This window comes from Acanthaster planci, linkage group LG01, assembly GCF_054643075.1.
Source record: "Acanthaster planci isolate LZ-2023a linkage group LG01, COTS_SCS, whole genome shotgun sequence".
Lineage (NCBI taxonomy): Eukaryota > Metazoa > Echinodermata > Asteroidea > Valvatida > Acanthasteridae > Acanthaster > Acanthaster planci.
Window position 1 is genome coordinate 39,684,020 of NC_141777.1, and position 14,236 is coordinate 39,698,255.

General features: G+C 41.2%; 1 long non-coding RNA gene across 1 annotated transcript; it reads left to right on the forward strand.

Annotated features, from left to right (window-relative positions):
- Nucleotides 1–10,295: 10,295 nt before the first annotated feature.
- Nucleotides 10,296–14,064, forward strand: LOC110980587 (uncharacterized). Its single transcript, XR_002598327.2, has 3 exons — nt 10,296–10,761; nt 10,998–11,125; nt 12,425–14,064. It is a non-coding gene; the product is annotated as an uncharacterized LOC110980587 (long non-coding RNA).
- The last annotated feature ends 172 nt before the right edge of the window (nt 14,065–14,236 follow it).

Here is a 14,236-nt window from a genome sequence, read left to right on the forward strand (position 1 = left end):
TGTTTGCCATATTCGTGATCCTTTGCGTGTTTATTCGTTCACCCTAGTTTTCTTTTAACTCTCTAAAGATAAAATCAAACAAATCATAAAGGGGAACTGAGTTGGTGCTTACATAAAAATCAAACAAATCATAAAGGGGAACTGAGTTGGTGCTTACATAAAATCAAACAAATCATAAAGGGGAACTGAGTTGGTGCTTACATAAAATCAAACAAATCATAAAGGGGAACTGAGTTGGTGCTTACATAAAATCAAACAAATCACATAGGGGAACTGAGTTGGTGCTTACATAAAATCAAACAAATCATAAAGGGGAACTGAGTTGGTGCTTACATAAAATCAAACAAATCATAAAGGGGAACTGAGTTGGTGCTTACATAAAATCAAACAAATCATAAAGGGGAACTGAGTTGGTGCTTACATAAAATCAAACAAATCATAAAGGGGAACTGAGTTTGTGCTTACATAAAATCAAACAAATCTTAAAGGGGAACTGAGTTGGTGCTTACATAAAATCAAACAAATCATAAAGGGGAACTGAATTGGTGCTTACATAAAATCAAACAAATCTTAAAGGGGGACTGAGTTGGTGCTTACATAAAATCAAACAAATCATAAAGGGGAACTGAGTTGGTGCTTACATAAAATCAAACAAATCTTAAAGGGGGACTGAGTTGGTGCTTACATAAAATCAAACAAATCATAAAGGGGAACTGAGTTGGTGCTTACATAAAATCAAACAAATCATAAAGGGGAACTGAGTTGGTGCTTACATAAAATCAAACAAATCATAAAGGGGAACTGAGTTGGTGCTTACATAAAATCAAACAAATCATAAAGGGGAACTGAATTGGTGCTTACATAAAATCAAACAAATCTTAAAGGGGGACTGAGTTGGTGCTTACATAAAATCAAACAAATCATAAAGGGGAACTGAGTTGGTGCTTACATATTAATTATCAAGATACAGAAATTAGCTGGGCTAAGAAGTGAACCTGCGACTTTTTGGAACATCCTACCAATGACAAGAAAATTCCCTCAACTTGCGACTCTTTGGGAGGGGTTTGGAACAACATTAAAACTGATGATGTCATCAGTGCATACAACAAAAATTGCTGAATTTTCGAGATTTTGCTGGTCTGACTTCTTTGACGTCTCGTTGTGTAAGTCCATTGCAACAATGTAAAAAAAGGGGGTTGGGCTGCTTCAAAAATTGGTATTCGGCTACGCAACGGTTGGTAAATCTGGGGAAAAATTACCCAACATTCGACAATAAAAGCCCAATACTGTAGGCAAGTTGATAATTCGACCTTCGTGGGGTAAATATTGCCCAAATTATATTTAACTATGGATAAGCAAGAAAGCAACCCTTCCTCAGAAATGTATTCATTGGGTAATTCTGAGTTAACGATTTGATCATAAAAACCTAGTATGCAATGAGCCATGTCTTTCCCTAGATGGCAATACAGCATAGCGCCCTCAGTTGTGTGGGAAATCATAGGAGATTTTGAATGTTTAAAAGTGCACCTTTAGAGTATATTTTGACCAAAATGGGATTTCAAATAATTCGTAAGAGGATATAAAGTTGCGGAAAACTGTGTCTCAGAAAATTTATTGCTGCAACCCTTTAAATAAGTCTTTACCAGCCAACAGTATGATTGTGCCGACAGCAGTGACGAACGAGGAGAGGGTAGCACCGTACCCCTCCTCCTGCAACGCCGGTAATCGACGGCTTTCCGTAAACTGGAAACTCATTTCACTTTAGCGATTCGTTGGTGCTTTCATATACTCTCTGGCTGACTGCCAACACCTGCGTGGATATGTATCATGTATGCTTCATAGACCTGCCAAACCATCTAAAGCAAGACTTTCTGCGCACCCCTTATTTCCATAATACATGTAGCATTGAAAACATGGATATTGCCCGTGCGGGGCCAACAGGACAGCGAGCCGTGCGTGCAGTTGAGCTAAAAGTTGTGGTGCGATCAGTCCTATCGGCGCTCCATCATGCAGACTTGACCTTGAAAGGGTTGGCTGTTCCGTATGGAACACGCCGCTTGTGGGTACATCAAGGAGTTCATGGTCATAAGGAAACCAAGCAGATGTGTGGTAAACATTTGAAATATGGAGATAATTGCGAGTATAATGTTTATCTGATATGATGTATCCAACCACTGTTGTAATGTGTTCCAATCTAGAATAACAAACATCACTGCTTCGAGATCATGATAAAATCGTCAATGAAATCTAAACACAAAATTCGCTACTCGTCGTGACTAGTAAATGGTAGCGCCTGCGTACAGCAGATGGGCGATTATCTCTCTGTTTGGATTTTTGATTTAATAAATACCACTAATTTGGACAATAAGCCAGTTCGTAATTACTGCATGTGCATTGTGCTGGAAAGTAGGGCAAGGTTCATTTGTACATAAAACGAATCGCTTCACCGTGCGTCCTGAGCGGGCGCCCTTCTGTTGCATTCGTTTGTGTAGTGAATGTTCAGTGCGCAATTCAGTGAGAGCTTCAATTTTGATCAATTCTTTTCAGTTTTGGTTAAGTCTTTCAATTGATGAAATTTGTCCGTGGACCCCGGCGCGATTGAAAGACTTTTCAAGCAACAACGACATATTTCACATGCTGTACTTGGATTACTAATCAACATGCTTAACTGAAATAATTGAACCTTAATTTGTATTTAAAGTTTCAGTTTTCTTCTATTTTCAGTTTCATTATATTTTAAAGATACTGCTTTCCGCAAAGATTTCCTGGAGTAAAATTCCTTTACGAATGTCACTTTACACCCTGTGCACAAACCCTATGTGGCTGGTCTGAAAAATTCTAAGCGTTTTCTAGAAAAAGCTTCGTTTTCTCACTGCTAAATGTGACTTTTTAGGACATATTGCTTTCTGAGTGCTAATAAGATCCTGCAGGGGGAAATTAGTGGCATTTGTATTTGGAAATCTTACCAATTTTCTCTTCGTAAAAGTTACAGAAAAGTATTGTAAATTATTTCGGGACACTATTCGGTATTGTTTTTTAAATGCCTGTACTTGATTGTAGGTTAGCAGAACGTTCATTATGTTCTTGGTTCTTCCCCATTAACAGCAGCCCACGCACACATCCATTCGTTTTATTTACAAATGACCTGTGCAAAAGTTCATTCGCGCATGCGCAGTTCGTAATTACTTGGATATTGTTTCATTTTGCTGAAATGAAACTATACTGTCAATTATTTAATGCGCCCTCTGGAAACAACGCAGACTGATATTTCTAGGCATACGAGTCAACGCTACTGGCTAATCCTCCAAACGCAAACTGTTACCCCACCGCTATGTCTGCATTTGTTTAACGCTCCATTCATCTCACATATCAATAAACCAGCAAGACAGCGTATAGCAAGCGCCTGCCGCCTACATGCAGCCAAGATTGCTTGACTGATCCGCCATCAGGTTTTGCATCGAGACTGAATTGTATCGACTCAAGGGACATCCAGGCAGGTTCATAGACGCCTCCTCTTTCAAACTTGCACGACGCGATTCGTAACAGCGGTCTGTGCCGACTGATATCGCCCCGTTGCCTCGTCGCGTGCCAGTCCCGGCTCCTCCCCTATCGATTTTTTACCTCCATTTCCACTTGTCAGATTTGATAATGAATTCCGGGGATTTTGTGATTTGGGAAGAATACCACATAGAAAGATGAATAGATAAAAGTAACTTGTCGAGTGCATTAAATACAACAAACCTGTTGTTAAACGTAAAATAAGTAAGTAAATAATTTCAAGATCTGTATGGTGTCTCTATGATATAAGTCGGCACAGCATCTGAGGGGCACATCACACCAACTGTATTCGGTTTACGCCTCGCGTGGGGAGATTGACGCCCAAAATAACTGTAGCCACGGGTTTGGGGTGAAATACCTTGAATGTGTCCATCCGCCCTGGTCAAATGTTTCTCATTCGTGACATGCCAACTTGAAGATTGCGATTTTAATACCTTGTTCATCAGTATTCACGAAAGTAAACTTCTGGGTGTTTAAGGTCCCATGTTTGCCTTGTATCCTTTTAACGCAGCTTTCAGAAGCCATGTCTCCAAGTTTTCAACTGTCTCAACGATTCGCGATGCAGCTAGACGAGGCCTACAGTAATCATGGGCTTTCCCACTCCTGGGACACAGGTTTTCGAATTCCACTTCATTAAAAACAATATTCATGTTATATTTGACCATTGTTCGGGATTTCATAACATTAGCTGAAGCGTTTAGTTGTTACTGAACATTTTGAACCGACCAGTTGATGCTTTACCGTCCATTCGATGAAAGGTGACACTCAAGGTCACGTGTTTGCAATACGAAGTCAGCGAGGTGCGAAGGCAGCTGAACCGGAACTTACCTCTAAAATGTAGGTCAAACTGCCAGGATAATTAAAAAAAAAATTAGACAACATCGGTGTTCATGGCACGGAATACTAACCATCAACGAAGTGCCAAGGTTGAAAATGATAAATCTGAAATACTACACTGCCTAAAAGTAACGCGGAACCTATCGATCGTGTATTGTTCAAGTTTTGAATAGTATCAACACGCCAGCATCTGGCAAAAGAAATCGATATATTTCAGGACTGTATTTTACATTTGCAATTGAAGGTGACGACAACCAGTAGATTTGGAAATTATTCCGACAGAAACTTCTGGATGAAGGAAACAAAGGCCTCTTAGTTCGGCTGAGATGTTCATGCCCATATTCGACTCACGCGCACAACTAAGCCAGTTAAAGTAAGGATTAGTAACGGCTTTCTGGAGTTTATTAATGCACCAAAACAGTTGTAGACATTTTTAAAATAAACATAAAAAATACAGATATTGGTTAAGGATTGTGTCTTTTTAATGTACGTCGCTTTTTTCAATCTCTGTTCGACAAAGCGTTGATCTTCGTTAAATAATGAAGGGAGAGCTGGTGTAACTCGTTAAAAAATAAGGGCCGGTCAAGGTCAGCGCAGATGCTTGAGGATACTATCTTGTGAATTAAACTTGACACGAGGGACAAAGACGCGTTTAGCCAGTCGCCAGCCTGCCGCAGAGGTTCGTGAGGTGATCACTGTGAAGAGTCTAATATGGTAAAGGAGCAAGCAGGAAGATTTCATCAAGCCTCAATCCCCTCGTATCTCACTTGATTTCTACATCAACAAATTAAGGGCAATGGGGCGAGTCCCATCCTGAAGATGGTCATAGGAGAGAAGATTGTGTATTCCCAATGGTATGGAAACAGAGCAAGGTGGAGGACCCAAAACTGATAGTCAATGACTACAGCACTGAATATTCGGGAGACGATATGCCTCATGCAACCTAACTCACATGCCAGGCAGCTTACCGTGATGTGAAGGCGGTGCGGTAATAATGTAATAATAATGATAATAATCTGAAACAATCACAAGGCTCAAGCATGGGCGTAAATTCCGGGGGATGGGGTTATGTATCCCTGCACACACTTTTTGAGGTGGGGGTTGGCTACTGAATCATCCATTCCCACAAACACACTTTTTTGTGATGAGCCCCCCCCCATAAAGCGGATTGTGAAAAATTTTTGATTTCCAAACGACTTGGATATTTGCAATATCACTACTGATTATGCATGAATTTGATGCACATTTTCCAATGTGCATAAGACTAACAGTCCGTTCTTCTAGCACATTACGGAGTGTGTGCTGTTATTATTATCCCTGCACATTGGGGTCACATCATCTGAACAACCCCTGCACATTGGGGTCACATCATCTGAACAACCCCTGCACATTGGGGTCACATCATCTGAACAACCCCTGCACATTGGGGTCACATCATCTGAACAACCCCTGCACATTGGGGTCACATCATCTGAACAACCCCTGCACATTGGGGTCACATCATCTGAACATTCCTGAAACCATCTCAGCTCCCTGAGGAGTATACTAGCCCGATGCTGCTTTTTTGGCGCAAACGGCTAAACATAACCATGTCTGCCCTCACAGGTACCCATTTACTCCTGGGTGGAGAGAGGTATCATTATCATGAACATCGTCCCTTGTAGATGGTATATGGCCCCCCCTTCCCCCGCTTGTCAAATTTCCATGGCCAGGCAGTTCATCCCCCTCCTTCCCCCCCCCCCCCGATCTCCCAATTTCCGGCTTAGATTTAGCTCAAGAAAGACACCAACAAAGATATCTGGTTTGCGACTAATGATGCATTATGGCCTGCCTACTTCTTAGTTTACAGAGATATCTATAACATTTCTAAGGAACAAGCAGATCAACCGATATCACCTTAGGCAGTTCGTCCCAACAGTTTGAAATTTCTGACACTTGTTCCTGGAGGCACCATCTACTGCGGTATAGATTATTACAAATGGATTACCAACAAAAACGGAAGAAGACTGTTGTCTAGTAAAGACTCCAACAGCTGCGGCGATGCCGTAATTCTTCATCATCTTTCCCGTAAATGCAACGGTCAGTACTGACGTGACAAATTAATTAGGGCATCTTTTGAATAGGGCCTGGATGCATAATGAGATTGGGCTAGGGCTTACTGATGGGGAGCAACATGTGCAAGTTATAGCCTTTTCTAATAAGTAAGGTCAACTTGAGATTGGTTTACACGATTTGGGAAGGAAGGAGAATGAAACAGTTCCCAAATTGCATATCTCTAATTATTTTTCATAAAAAATGCTTCTATGGGGGGTGGCCCCTTGGATTTGCTTAGCATATCAGTCAGAAGCTGCTTACCTCAACGGAACATTATCTCGCATGAAATGGTTTTTGCCCACGTCACAAAACTAGTTGCTTTCAGTCGTCCAGTCTTGCAGTTCGTTGTCTCTTGAAATTAAACGATATAGGCCTGGTGGGCTTCGGTTTGTAAACGGTACAAGTATTACATTTATTACACGGTACAAGTATTACATTTGTTGAAATGGGATGAGTATTACATTTATTACACGGGACGGGTATTACATTTGTTGAAATGGGACGAGTATTACATTTATTGCTACAATGATTGTTCAAAACTACTTTTTTGCATCTTACAGCCGTCTGTTAAAGATCAAAGTGAAGATAGTTCTTCCACTGGCAATGTTTCCATCGTCAATGTTGTGTAGACAACAGAATTCTCGAAGCAATGATCTTTCATCACAGAAAATCCCCGCAAAGCCTTTGATAAATTAAAGCCTACGCCCTCATGTCTACCTAGGGGGCTTTCATAAAATCGACGGAGGATTTCAGTTTTGGTGAACAAAATAAAAAAAAATCGACTCGCTGGCCTTTGGGAATCGCTGTCGATGCAACGTGGAGCCTGACTGACGCGTCGCGATTCCCCTTCACAAATTGAGTTTGCTGTAGCTTTAGGCTGAGCCGTGTGACTTTCGAGAACGGCTAATAGTTGGTGAAAAAATGCGGATGCAAACTGTTCTTTGCTGAGAGGGGAACAGAGGGAAAAGATGTGAATGTGTTGAGCAGGTGTTTGTGAACTTTCGACAGGTGTTATTCAATCTGTATTGATTTTTCAATTTGGACGCTCTTTTGTTGACATAATTGGAGAGGATGGGCTGTAATCACAAACTTCAACGTGTAAGGAGGTCTTGGGGTGACATTAACCGAATATGTCGACTTGATGTCTGGTTGCCTTGGTATCGATGACGATACTGTCTTCTTCGTAACCAGGACCCCGATGTAAGGTATTATGCTGGTAGATTTTTCCATCGTAATGCTTCATTTCCGTATGAAGTCATGATACTCACTTAATGTGATTGAGATGAGGTAGGATTCGGTTTTCTTGTCTGAGTTGGTTTTTCTCGTCTTTCGGTACCCTCGTTCTTTTTTTGTCAGACATTCTCCTTGTTTTATATGCAATTTACTTGCTAATCCCTATTTTGAGTCAAACCTCGTACGTTTGCAAACAAAACGCTGCCACTATGATTAGATTCTATTATTTCAAACATCGTATCCTTGACTCCGAGTTAGAGCATGTTTGTTCCTGGACCCAGAAAAATGCTAACTTATCCTGCATATGTCTTAGCATTCATAGTGCTTTATTCATTGATTTGCCTACAATGATATCGTACTTCCAGCAGCTGCTAGGCCTTAGGGGTTTCTAATGCAATACTTTATAAGTCTGTTTTTTCGTTTGCTTTTCAATTTTTTAAATGTCTTCTGACACTTTTTTTCTGCCCGCACAAGCGAAAGTTCTCATTGCCCCCTTTTTTGTTTACGTCATAATTTCAATGGTAGTCTCATATAAGACATTGTTTTTTGTATACTTTTCTCAAAATCCGTCACTGCATTAAGTTTTACGATATAACAGTCTCTTGTTATCCTAGATAACGCAGGGCAACTAGGGTAAGGTAGCGACATTTTGTGACGGCCACCCGAAGCCAGACATTTTTCCAAGCTGTTGTGTTCAAGCGTTTCAGGAAAATGGAATAGCGCCCTCTGCTGGTATTTTTTTCCGGATGATCAATATTCTTGGCGTCGTTTTCTTTTCAGTGAAATCAATCCACCCAATGAGTGTGGATGATTCATTTAAACTTAAAAGGAATTCGCACTTCTGTTTTGCAAAGTTTATTTAGAATAACTCAAGAAAGTTCGTCTCCTTAAAGGAAACAACGCACAACACAGGGGCGGATCCGAGAACTCAGGATCAGGCTGAAAATTGCTTTCTTATGTCTCATTTTTGGGACTATATAGTCTCCTATTTAAACACTCACCTTGCGCACGTAAGATGAACTTGCGGCATGCCATTTTTTTTTTAGATTCTCTTTGGTTGTTTCTTATTATTCCCCTATTTTTTACTTTTTTGTTTGCTTGTTTGTTGTTTTTGTCTCAGAGCAAAGGGGGTTCGACCCCCCCCCCGGATCCGCGCCTGCAACATCAGCGGTTTGTGTGCAGTGACATATCCAGAAGACCTCCCAGACAACAAAATCCCTCAGCACCCTCTCCGCTTTACACTATGAATGCCTGCGACCCTGCGGCGGTATGGGCGTCTTTATAAATTCGCCTTCCATCCATCATGTTAGCAGGTATTTGGTACTTGAGTGCCTGACGGGGACACCGGTACAAATCAAGTTCAAAGGATAGGTTCAAATGGGAGGAGTTGCACTTTAAATAAGGAGCATCAGTTCGAATAATATTTCAATTAGTAATTCTTCTGTGTGTTTTCTCCATATCATGAGAGGCCATAACTTCCACTGTTGGGGATGTGTCGTTGTACCACTCTTGTAGTCCTGCAATGACTGTGTATGATGGGGCGTTCCGGATCGCAGAAGTCACAATCAGCTCATCAAGTTAAAATTTCTGGAATTTTGCAATAGTACTACGGTTTATTGTTAGTTAAAGGTGGTGGTTCCCCCATTGAATTTACAACAATGATGTCAGTGGGTGACATGATTTTTCTCTTAGTCGAATATTTTTGGAGGGGGGAGCACGCCAGATTCCACCAGACTTTTCTCTACGGATTTAAACAGATTTGTGGGAAAAAGTAAAAATGCCTCTTTGTTTGTTGGAAAATGAAAAGAAATTTGCTGCCAAAAAACAAACAAGCTTGGATGAACCTTTTTTTGGCCTTAGAAGGTCATGGTCCTCATTTATACTGTGTATGATTTCTGAGTAACAAGCAATTTTATAAGCATTTCACTTAATCATCGATCTTATCAACCAATCATCAAAGGGTGCTAAACACATTTTGCCTTGAGGTTGAATGCTGCCCTCTCCTACAAGACAAAATTAAAGTGCACCTGTTGGTATCCTCTGTGAGACTTGCGGTTTGAATTAAAACACTTAGTTTAGCAACTTTGGCTCAGCTTTGAATCCGCGAATGACCAAAATCATTCTGGACCCATATTTTCAGTTCACAAGGTACACGTACTAGGAAATTAACCGCTTGGAAATCACTTGTCCATCAATCAACATTCCAACTGATCCACCAGTCACCCAATCAGCCGATTTGTACAACATAACAGCTTCGACCTAGTGCTTAGGCGGCCTCGTTGGGTCTCCTTTTAAGGGGGGGGGCAATCAGTGGGTATGGTCATGATGGTTCAAAACAACACAAAACCTTTTTATCTGCTCCAGAATCCTGAGAGGTGGGGCACAATGGGTGGGGACACATACCGTAAGTGGTAGTTCATACCCTTTATCCTCCGCTACCCAGTTGCGACAGAATAAGTTATTCAGTAAGTCATTAATGATTTGAGTAATTCACAGTCTCATTTGGTTCACAATTAGGCCTGTTACGATCATCTGATTCGCTTCCGTGTTGCTTTCCAATGCATCGTTAAGAAACAAAATGAGAAATTCTGTTGTGTTGTATCAAACAAACAATACCTTTTGGAGTGTCTTTGTTTTCAAAGCCGTTATGTCACTTGCGGAGTTTGGCAGCTGGAACAGAAATATTCCGGCTTTATTCTCAGAAGCTCCCCTCAACTCTCTGGAAATACTCCCCCCCCTCCGGAAACACTATCTCCGTTCCCCTTTCTGTTGACATTTTTCACTCAAGGATGTCCCACAACTTGTAACCTCTCACTTGGACGAGGTGGGTTATGTGACTTGGGTGTATCTAGTTTAGTGTAGTTTCATTTCACAGTGTGTTATTATTAAACGAAAAATTCGTTATGAAACCATTGTTCAGCCAATTTGGCGTTCGCCCAACAAATCTGAAATATTCTTTGGACATGTTGGAACATGCAAAAGATGTATTTGCATCACTTGTTTTTTAATTTGTCGTTCAGCCTACGCGGGAAGGGTAAGGTAAGCGTCATGTTGTCAATTTTGGCACCAGATAGGGAAGTAAAAAGCCCCATCTAAACTCCCTGGGGTAAAATAATTTAGATGTAAATTTAATATAGGTATCTGGATTGTTCAAAAAATATTACTCATTCTTTCCAGTCTATGTAATACAAAACTGCTGTAAACTGCTTGCTGACTACAGTGACCTAAAATACATATCACAAAATATGATGGGCCTGACGTTTCGATCCTAGCAGAATCTTTTCCAAGGGCAAAATGACAAGCGGACAGGACAATCAAGCAAACAGGGCCGGGGAATCGACCAGGCATGGACGAGTGCAGGAGGACAAAAGGAAAGGTCAAGAAAGCTGCAGGCTGGATAAAGGTGCAAGGGGTAAAGGGGACTGCATGAAAGGCATTCTTTCCAGCCTTTCAGAAATCGAGATTTGTTGCTATATACCTCTTTGATGAAAACTAACTAGTTATTTGCAACATGATGTCTTGGTTCTTTTAAGCTGTGCAATATCCTCCCAGTACAATTAAGTAAAATTCCCGCAGGAACAAACTCTCACTGTTTTGGAAGATATACTTCTTTGTTCTTGTTTGTGGTTAGAAAGGGAGTAGCCTTGGTTTCGAGCGGTAGAATAAACAAGCGTAGCACCTGTGCACTTCAATGTTTTCACTGGTTTGTTTTTTATTCTTGTCGACCGCGGCCGCAAGTGGACCACAGAGTTAGATTTGTGTCGTCTTCTGGGCACCCTGCCAAGTTGGTGAGGTGCGCATTTTAACGTGAACTTGGCTAAAGGCCAACGACTGTTTCACAATGCTTCAGTTTTGTCTTGTACAGCCTATTTCAGATCATTGTTCAATTGAGATTCCACATTCCAATAATACCCTACGCCTTTTCCTCTTCGTTGGTTTGTTGTTCTTGGTCCGATGCTGTAGCATCCCTTTGGAGAAGCCTTGAGTTTCCCCATTAATCGGAGACAGCTTTCAATTTTCATTATTGGGGGAACACCAGGCGATGTGTTTGCTTTACTTAGCCTATAAGTATGTTTTCTGTTTTTGTGTCCGTTTGTAGCTCGGGGATTTTGTTGGACCCCTTACGTAAATGAACCTGTGAATATGAGGGAAAATGTACAAATCCAGATTTGCCTGGCCACAGACTTTGCTGGAACGATTTTTCCGTCGTGAATTTCTTATTTAAATCATGAAACAGTCACTTCAATGTTATTGTTGCTCTGTTTTGCTGTCGAGGCAGTTCTTATTTGAGCAGCCTGTAGTTTCGGGTGTTGCCTAACTTGTGACGTTTTACAGCGCGCACAAACGGGTAAACACCGATTAACTCATCAGTATGTTTTTGTGTAGGCAACAATAACACTGAGCATTTTCCCGGCCTCCCACGAATCTATTTTCCTAGACAGGCAACTATGTTATCGACTTGTATATTTGTGTTTTTTAATCCTGTACCCCCTTTTAATGCTCCTGATCAAAGAACACGAATTTGCGAATTCGGGGGAGGTTAAGCAGATGTTATCGTGTGATTCCGACGTAAGGTTTATAACGGCCGTTCAAGCTGGGAAGCTCGAAAATGAAGTTGGCCGTGTACATTGCTATTTATTTTTCTGTTGTATTGCATCACTTCTATATAAAGTCAAAGTCACTCATTGTCTCATCCACACAGTTTCGTCAGTGCTACAGAAGGTTAAGGGCCGTATGATTGTCATGACCATCCAGGGTCGTGAAACAGCCGTACCAAGGCAACTGTGACGGATGGAGACAGGCACACAACAGGACTACGATAAGCTATCTGGGGGCAGAGATCAACCCTCTCGCGTGCCAACGATTTTGGTAGGCTATAGTGTGAGCCGTGAGACGTTGCCTGTGACGGGGCACGTTCCGCGCACGTGAACCAATATACCGGTAACGTAGGAACACTGGAGGAACACCTGACACGTCAAGTGTGGAGGATAGTGAGGTATCGGCCTCTATGTTGGCCGAAATGTTAGGAAAGTTGTGAGAGTGGACTGAAGGGTAGAACTATAAACAGATAGGGAAGGGGGATTTTTTTCAGTGCAAGCACTGGAATTTCTAACTCAATTCACTCCGTTTTTCTTTGAAATTCCTTTACAAAATGAAACAATTTTAGACCTACATGTAATGCTCAGAACGTGTACTGTGCACGAATCATTGTGGCTTCTTTCAGAAACAATGTACATGTATAAACAGTAATCCTTTTTCCAATTCGCTTTTCATGATAGAACGGGGCCCATTTTCGCAGAACACAATCTAGTGGCTGACGCGCAGAACAATTGTGGTTACACATGGCAAGGACACCAATGTTTTGGGTCTTTGCCAGCAAATCGCCACGCTCGTAAAAAGACTACTACTGTGACTGGTTTTGACACTGACCACGCTTTGATATCAAGGAACCACAAGTGATGCAATGCTGACCACTGTTCTATTTGTGGAGTGAAAACTGTCATTACTCTTAGAAGCACGGTATAACCTTATAAAACACGAACTTGCTGGAACCATATACTAGGCTGTCATGTTCTGAGCTGGCTTGAATTGAACAAGTATAGAAACATAAAAGTGCTGATGACTGTCTCCATAGTAATAAAGATTGGCACATTGTTTTCAATCAGTTGTTAGTTAGGCTTGACGGTTTTTATTTATTTATTGTGGTTTTAATTTATTTGATTTAATTTACGGGAAACTGAGAAAATGTCAGCAAAAATAAACCTCGAGGACAATCCTTGGAGGATGGCAACAGATAAATGCTGCATTGACCAAGACGTATTGCTGCCTATTATTATTTTGCACTAGACCGGTGCCAAGAAACAAGCTAACTCATGCCTTGCTCCGTAAAGGACGGAACTTTCCCACGGTCAACCCAACACTCTAGCTACCTAATCACATCGATAGAGAGGGCCAAAATATCTCCTCCATTTCCTTTCTCTTAAACTCGATTCTTTTGGATCGTGTCCGAGTTTTTGACAGCTGCTCGTATCCGATTCCATAGCTGTGTGCATGTGTGCATAGTATCTATATTGCTTATTTAGTTTGTGGCTGTTGGCAGAGAGATGTTCGAGTAAGAGAAGTTGTCGAGTTGTTTATCATTCCTACAAATGCTTTGGACAGCAAATGAAATATAAGAACCAAGCCATTTTGCAGGTTCTGAATGAAGCCCAACTACTCTGTTTACAAAGTTGACAAGGTCGTGACAAAATATTCCTACTCTGGTCTGCGTAACTTCGGAGGAAAGTGGCCTCCAGCAACCCAGCCCTCGCGGGATACCAGCACGCCCATTACCTCTGCTCAAAGAAGACCAAAGAAATATCAAAGGACTTTCTTCTTTTGAAATATGAAAAAAAGAGGGCACCAGTCCCCTTTACAAACTATTAGACGCCTCTTATGGTACCGCCTTAGGCCACACTTATTTCATGTTCAGACTCGCTGCCAAAGAGAATAAAGATAAATTTGGTCAAGTTTC